The sequence below is a fragment of the Poecilia latipinna genome, unplaced genomic scaffold (genome assembly GCF_001443285.1).
Source record: "Poecilia latipinna isolate Pla-1442-1.1 unplaced genomic scaffold, P_latipinna-1.0 Scaffold157, whole genome shotgun sequence".
Classification (NCBI taxonomy): Eukaryota; Metazoa; Chordata; class Actinopteri; order Cyprinodontiformes; family Poeciliidae; genus Poecilia; species Poecilia latipinna.
The window spans coordinates 511,466-520,206 of record NW_015112773.1 but is presented as its reverse complement, the minus strand read 5'-3'; the positions used below and the strand labels follow the sequence as shown (position 1 = coordinate 520,206).

Genomic DNA, 8,741 nt, shown 5'->3' with positions numbered 1-8,741 from the left:
TTGCATGCCTCAGCTGGAGACGCATGAAGTTGCTCTGGGCCATTCCTGAGGTCAAACTTCACCATATGCTCAGCTGCTGCTGTCCTCTTGGCTTTTCGCATTTCTTTCCAGTTTTTTTTTTTTTAAATGCAGACACACTAATTGTGTACATGGTTTAATATTTCTTTCAAATACATGGTGTGAAGAAGCACCTCTCTGACTGAAATTAGTGGGTCCACATCAGCACTTGCACATCTAAAACATGAAATACTTTTGGTGCTGGGAGACACTGGGCTAAACAACCTCAAGAAAAAGCAACACGTCCAAGTCTAAAGAAATATATGAGAAACAAAATAATAAACATCTGTCTTACAAAACCATTTTCGTAGTTGAGCAGACCATAATGAGAAAGGCTGAAAACATAAAACTTAAAACAGGGGAGATGGATTTTGTTGATTCCTTATAAAGAGGCATTTAGAAAGTTCTGATTTTACAGTAATTTACTTTTAAGAAGCCGGTCTGGAAGGATTGATTTTACTCAGGTTGTGAAGGATGTCTTATTTGTTGATCCGAACACAAACTTCTAGAAATATTGCACTTTCTCTTTGATTTTGTCAGGAGGTGGAAGAAAGAAGCAGAATAACAATTTATTTTGAAAAAATTCCTCACAAACAAACATTTTTTTTCTACTTTTAGGTTTTTTTTTCTTGTTCTCTGTACTGAATATAGTTGCAGTTGTCTGTCTCAGATGTGTGCAGGAAAGGTATTTTGTGTTATAGAAAAAAGAATGATCTCTTCATGTTTGCATTTATGAATAACTCAATAAAATATATCTATGTTTATATCATGATCTTGTCTAACGGAAGTTTTTTATGTGTACATGTTGGTTAATTTGCTTAATGGATTTTTTTTTAAGAAAAGGCAAATATTTAGATAAAACAAAATTGTCAAGACTTGAAAATGACGCTTGCCATCCAATCTGACTGAGTCTAAACTATTTTACAATCAAAGAATGGCCAAACATTTAGATGTGCAAAGCTGGTGAAAACAAATACTAATTGCAGTTGAAGTTGAAGATAAATGCATGACACACATTTCAGCTTTTTATTAGTAAGTCTTTCAAAACATCTTATTTTCCTTCCACTGCACAATTATGAACTGGAGTTGAGTTAGTACATAAAATCTTAATAAAAAAAGTTACATGTGACCGTAACATGAAATACTATGAAAGGTTTAATTTTGCAAACTCTGTACATATCTAAATACTTAAAATAATTCAAGCGGAACATTGCTGAAGTCTTATTTTCTTTAAAGCCACCTTTTTTTTTTAGATTTAGTTCAGCACCATAAGAACTGAGATTTACGTCCTTTCATGGTAGCGGCAGAGATACTAAATGCTTTTTACGTTGAAGATGTGCAGCAGCTTTTACAGCTTTGTGTGTCAGTGAAAGGACAGAAGTTGTCTGCTGGCTGGACTCTCTCCAGACTCTCTTATCAGCAGCCACTCTGTGCCGGAGGCTCAATGAATGGATGGATGGCACATAACACTTATTCTAAAACGGTCCCATGATGAATGGCCCCAATTATGACTGTGACCTTTCTCTAGCGGTTATTCAATATTTCCCTCCCAATTCCCGTCAAAGACTTTCTGTTGGTCTATTTACTCTTCGGCTCTCTTGAGTCCAACCATCTCTTCCTTCTTTTGTCATTCATCTGTCTCAGCAGGGCCAATGTGTGTGCGGTTGGTTTAGATGAAAATTTACAATCATAATAATAATAAAAAAAAAAAACAAACATTAATTTGAATTCAATCAAACACAGCTTTGTGGCAGAATGACAAGCTCTGATTTGTAGTGATCCAATATATATATTTACAATATCCTACAACCAAAGAGCTTTTATTTACTGATCAGGAAGGTGTTTATGAAGTGAATATGTCTGCACCAGACCAACTCAAATTTAACAAGTGTGTTATGTCGAATTTGATATGTTAGATGCAACAGGCAAACCTAGTCATCAAGCGGAAATTGTTCAGGAATGGTTAGAGGACAACATATTTCTACGAAAGAAATTTGTTTCTGTGAAGAACTTTGAGCTACAATTTTTGTCTAAATTAAATTGCCAAACTACAAATGCTAAGAAAGGGTCAACAGCAAGAGAACAAACACGTCGCAGGCATTGAATTGACAAGAATAGTTCTTGGAAGAAAAAGAGTATTTTAAGTAAAAGCTCTTCTATTAGTAACTGGATTGTGACATACACTTTTTCACCGTGAAATAGAAACTTTTATTTTGAAAATGCAATCTGTTTTTGCTTGCATCCTTTGAGCAGCTGTGTCAACAGCATGTCCACTTATTGAATAACGTTTCTTACCTGCTATTATTACTTCAGAATTAAGTCAATTTCAGTAAGCATTGGTTTTGTCCAAGGTGATCTATTTATGTAAGTCCACCTGATCTGAAGGCAGGTTAAGTGTGCCACCAAACCTAAGTTAGTAAATCCCTCCAGATAGAAAGTGAACCAGACCAGCACGTCTAAAAGCTCAGGGTTTAACCTGAAGTTATTCTCCTGTACCATAAATCTTGCTTCGTCAAGACACTTTCTGAGTAAATTATGAGACATAAGCATGATTTAGTCTCTGAAAAATGAGGACTTTAAACCAAAAATACAGAAAAAGAGTCAGAAATGAGAGATTTTTGCACTGTAAAGTGTTGACACTAATAACCTGTGCAAAACAACCAAAAGAATGAACATATTTATTCAGCCTTCTGTTGTTTTTCGTCAAAGAAAGAGGCAACTGTGGACTTCCTTAGTGTAACGTGCTTCTGTGTCAAGTGCTAGTTGCCATTACGCCGCATACTAATCTACTTACGTCTTCACTTTGTGTGTCACGAGTACGTGAGTGTGACTGTGAAGCCATTAGGATGGACTAGAAACAGTTTTCTGCAGCAGTTGTTTCTTAAATGTGCTGAGTAAGGTGTATGTCGCCTAAAGCTGCCGCTGGACTGCAGCCACTGTTTTCCCTGTAAATGAAGCAAATCTCCAAAGCGACTCGTCTCCAAATGGATTCACTGTTTACACAGATTAGCGAAAGTACCTGTATGCATAGGTGGATCAATGAATGCACTGTGTTTTAGTTAGCCAATTATCCAATTGTTTTCATAAAATAGAAAAAAATAAATGTTAAAATACCAGTCATGTCACTCATGTCTATTTAAAGACAATTAACTTGTCTTAAGCTTCTGGTTTTGCATCCATGCTTACTTCAATGTGCATTTCGAAGAACCCCGGTGGAAACTGAAGAATCTAGCAATATTACAGGAGCGCCAGCCGAATCACTGCATGGAAACATAAGTATCTGGCAGTCAACAATGTACGAGTCTAATTGATTCTTGACAGAAATCAAGTCCATTTATATTAGCAAAAGTTCTGCATGTGTACACACAGAGGCAGATGTTATACCAAAGTTAATATAAACGTTGAAGCTATTTAACCGAAACAATATCTGCAGGTTTAGAAGCAAAGCCAAATTGAAACGTTTGTTTTGTAGAAAACATAATTAAAACCAAAAAACCAAAAAAATGCTTGAGAGGGCTGTAAAATGCCACACAACTAAAACGAGATGCCGGGAAAGCAGGTCGTCGCCTCGTAATGAATCCCAATCTAAGCCCTGTTTTCTGCATGTAACTCTCCGGTGAGCCTTTGCTGCCTAGCACCCGCCCTGCTCAGCAGGGATTAGACACACAGAGACACGCACAGCCACCTTCGTGTGTGTACACAAACCAGCACACTACACGAGCCTCGGAGAGTGGCTGTCGCAGTGGACGCAGCGGGAGGCCCGGGGGCTGGTTCTGAAAAGTACAATCTGCAAAGAGGGAGCCGGCGCTCCGAGTCAGCCACATAGGCGATCTGATCGACCCTAATGAGTGTGGTGAGTGCTTTTGGCCGTTCTGTAATAACTGTTGCTGTGGGATCTACTTTCTCTGAGAACAATGGTGTGAATGAGGTGGGTTGGTGCCTTTGCCTTCACTTGTGTATATGTTTTGCATTTTGAGTGTATGCGCTCAAAGTGCATGCACTGCTTTTTGGTTAAAGCTCCTCAAGAACAATGCTTCAATCACATTCAGGTCCACATATTTGTGTTTTGCTCACCAACGACAGCAAAATCAGCTCGTTGTTTTGGCCCCCTGTTGTCACCATCAATTCAGAGTTGGACGAGAGTTGTTGAACTCATCACACCATGTTTCAAAATAAACTCCAGGTTTAACAATCAGCCGTTTCCTGGTGATCCTTTACACAGGACGAGTAAATTAGAACATCATAGAAAAATTATTTAGTAATTTAGTTGGTTAGTAAATTAGTCACAGGATAAAACTCAAACAAATGCTCACAGTGATACAATCAAAAGATTTATTGACTTCTTGTTAATTCAGTCGTTAGATCAAATGGAAATAATTTTAGAAGAGAAATGTTATATAATTGCCTGCACAGTCCAGGAGAACACTGCTGATTTGACAGTTTCCCAACAGAAAAGCCCAAAAGTGCTTCACAAGAAATTTAGAGATCATGGGCAATGACCGACACGTTTCTCATGCTGTCACTATGTAGACGGAGGCACACCCTCGCTTTTAATACGATGCACATTTAAACATTGACTCTGCAGTTTTAGACCTTTGTGAAATCACATGTTTTATTATGTTTTGCAAATTTTCAAATGAAAAGAAAAAAATAAATAATTAAAGCCTCCAGCTGTTCATTCTCAAGTTGACTGCCCCTGTCTGGTGTGCTAATAAATTACCCAGAGCAGTAGAGTGGATGACTACAGAGGAAACTTGCTGACTCTGACATCGTCGGGCTTCTTACCTTCTGTCTCTCTGACAAATGTGAACATGTGGCATTTTGTGCAGCAGCAATCAGAAGATTAGGTTGGAAGTCATGATATACTTTTCGATTTTGCAACTATACAGAGACCAAGTGAGACCGAGTGATTTTGCATCAGTAGCACTTCTTACAAATTAGACAAAGTATTTCTCTCACTAGTTTGGGTATTGAGAAATTATTATTATTTTTTATGTTTTCAGCTTTTTGTATTTGTGTTTGATATGAAGAATTTTGTTTGTGTTGGTTCTACTCTGAACAATGTAATGCAATGTTTAAAACATCACAAATCCTGTTTCCCCCCCCATTTGTGCTAATAGATCATGTGAAAAAAGTTACAGGCATTAAGATTACAAGCAATTATAGATTTTTTTTTTTCATATACGTCTCAAAATATTGATAAAAAAAAGTATAATGGCGAGAGTTTATTACATATATAACAATTTGCAGATTAGATGTGTTTTTTTTTCTGTGGAAGCTGCTGGTTAAAATAAAAAATGAAAAACTTAAACTGTTTTTATTAGATTTCCCATGTCCTTACAATAGATTTAAAAAGTTAGCTAAAAGCTACTTTTGGTTTTTCTTTGTTTCTTCTTAACATGAAAGGCAAACCTGCAAAACGTCATAAAAGAGATGATGAAGGTGCTGCACCTACACCATGCAAGCTGCCAAATCTTGAAGAGCCATGTGCCAAATCACATTTTGTTTTACCACAAGTGAACATAATGTATTTCACTCAGCTACAAAGTTTCCACCACAGCCTTCTAGAGGGCGATAATGAGCTGGTTTATAGACAGTCTACTAAAGAATGAGGTGGGGAAAACAAACAAACATAAAAAAAACAGAATATCAGTGTGTTTTAAATACTTGTTGTTCCTGACAGATAAGGTAACCCAGTGGAAAAACAGCTTCTTTGCTGCATCAAATTACAGCGAGCCACGCTCTCTCTCTATTTTTTTTTTCTTCTGCTCATGATCCAACTTTTTTTTTATCCGCTTCATGTTTGGCACAGATGCCTGACTGAAAACATTGTCTCTGCCAGCACTTATTGCCAATACAGTTACAAAAATCTGGCTGCACAAGAGACTCCAACAGATACCTGTAGTGGAACCTAGTAGGCGAGAATGGAGAATTTCGTGTCTCAGACTTTGAGCAGACGCCAGAGGCAGATTTAGACTTTAGTCATGCTTCTGTTTCCGATGAAAACCGTATGGAGGATCTGGTTGTGACACCTGGCACCATCTGCATCTGTAGAGTTAGTTAGAAAGAACTGGCTGCAGCTGTGAAGCTAACAATTCATCATATATAAATTTCGAAAAGATTGTCAAAACTCAGACACAGCACAGGTTTTCACAGTGTCAAAACATGGTTGGGATGTTGTCGTTAACTTTAACGTTTAATAGATGACGAGAAAAAGAAGTTGGGTGAAAAATCACTACGGTGAATCCAATTCTTAGGAAAGGGGATCAAAACGTTTTCCTGTCACATGCTCCTCTACTTGCTCTGGCGTTGGAAAAGATATGACCGTCGAACCAGATCATGCGGTGCGGTTCTGTTTCTGACTGTGGAACCGTGGACCTCCACTTGATGTGGTTCTGATGGGTTGTTTGGTCCACATTTTGTTTTAGCAGAGTGTATCTTGTTAAATTAAAGGCTATTAGGATCTCTCATAATCCAAAAAGAGCAAGTCAAGAGGAAATTGTCTGGTGTGAAAACTTCAGGGTGTTTTGTTATAATACTCAACCAGAAAAGTCTCAACTGCCTGCAATAGGTTGGGGTCACTTTGTGCCTCAAACAGAGGAGTTCAGGCATCTTGGCGTCTTGTTCACAAGCGACTGAAGGATGTAGCAAGAAATAAATAGCCAGATTGAGGCCTTGTGGGCAGTAATGTAGACATTGCTTCAGTTTGACATGCTCCTAATGGATCTGAGCCAAATTCCACTCTTGAGAACCAAAAGAACAAGATACTGGATGCAGGTAGCCAAAAAGTGCTCCGTAATGTCGCATTTATTTTCTTGTCTTTTTTTTAGTTACAATCCCAACACTGTTGCAGTGGGACCTCATTTGTTGCCATGTGTGAAAGTGGGACACAGCAAATAAATCACCTGTCTGATTTACTCAGCAATGCTAACTGTGAACATGAATGAGTTTGTTCCGAGAACGGACTGAATGTTTCTCTGGGTGATGACTGCTGTAAGTGTTTAGCACAAAGAGGAATTATGGTGGAGTTAAATGGATTAGTGGAAGGCGGTTTAGCTCGGTCCCTCAGCCGCAAGAAGAAGAAACGCTGATGCTGTCTTACTTCAAAACATAATTTGAGCTTTTCAACTCAAGGTAAAAAAACAACAACAAACAAACAAACAAAACAAAAAAACCTATCCTTTTCAGGTCAGTTTCACTCAAGCAAACCTCGTGTGTTTCATCTCTAAAATGAACATGTGAAGCTTATGCACGGGAGAAAAAAAGTATACTGAGACATTTTTTAAATATAGAAATGTATGAAACAATGAGTTTCTAAAGAAGACCATTATGATAGACGCTTTTAAGAACCTCAGCACTTTTCCTACACTTAAGGTAAATCCGTCTCTTCCCTCATTCTTCCTTCACTTCGTTGTTTCCTCCAGACTCCTTTCAGATCTTCACTGGGAGGACACATTTTGACGCAGTTTAATTAGCGTCAGGAAACTATAAACACCCTATTATTACAAAAATATTATGTTCCTTCTTCACCAACATTAAGCCAGCAATAGCCAGGAAGCAATTGGTCATTATGAATTCACCCTCTCTGGACAATTTATCTTTTGCCCTCCTCTCTTGTATTTTGTCTCAACAACAAAGGATAAGAATAACACAGCGAAGCTACAAAGGAGTCTTTCTTATCTCTGTCCTTCTTTGTCTACCTGCGTTTGCATCGGTGAAACTAATGGCCGCCACTGTGATTTCTCAGCCATCCTCTCTCTCCCTCACAAACACATGACTGGACCAAAGGGAGCATTTGGGTTTTCATTATTAATTATTCAGGCACGCAGCAGAAAGCGTCACAATCAGTGAACATAAATGAGTCTCCATTCACAAGTGTTTATTAACAGACTCTACGAGGCTGCTCTAAAGGCCGTGGGTAGTGGGATCATTTCCTGTTCGTTCACACGTTGTAAATATTTGAGCGGTGATATACAAGAGCCTGTGAGTATTTGGTCTGTGAACCTGCGTGCGTGCTTGTAGACATGCAGCCACGATATGGAGGCATCTGTAAGTGTAAGAAATGTGTTTTTCAAGTATAAGGATTTATGGTAACACTTTATTTGAAGGAGGGTGAATAAGACTGTCATGACACTTTCATAAACATGACATAACACCTGTCATGAACATCAATAAGCCTTCATGAATATTTATGACTGTTGTCATAAAGCGTCATTCGGTAAATTATGACACTTTTAATACAAAGTTGACATTATTCAAAATGTCTTTGTTATGACAACTTGACATTAACCAAGAAATCATTACTGACATAAATTTGTTATAAAAGTATTACTGATTGCACTTTAAAAATTAGGTAACTTTATGTTATTAAAGGTAAAGTTTAATCAGTAATGATTTCTTGGTTAATGTCAAGTTGTCATAACAAAGACATTTTGAATAATGTCAACTTTGTATTAAAAGTGTCATAATTTACCGAATGACGCTTTATGTCAACAGTCATAAATATTCATGAAGGCTTATTCATGTTCATGACAGGTGTTATGTCATGTTTATGACAGTGTCATAAACAGTGACAGTGACAGTCTTATTCAACCCCCTTCAAATAAAGTGTTACCAAAGTATCTCCTTCTTTATCATTAGTAAGTTTTAACATCTCCCAAATTATTTCTTTACATCGTAAAGCA

At 37.6% G+C, this 8,741-nt stretch overlaps 1 protein-coding gene across 2 annotated transcripts in view; it reads left to right on the top strand.

The window, feature by feature from the left end:
* Positions 1 to 3,800: 3,800 nt before the first annotated feature.
* sphkap (SPHK1 interactor, AKAP domain containing) overlaps positions 3,801 to 8,741 on the top strand; it is a 114,802-nt gene continuing 109,861 nt past the window's right edge. For both annotated transcript variants that reach the window (XM_015029581.1, XM_015029579.1), the window contains exon 1: positions 3,801 to 3,910. The gene's annotated coding sequence lies outside the window, so the exon portion shown is untranslated. The remainder of the gene's footprint in view (positions 3,911 to 8,741) is intronic.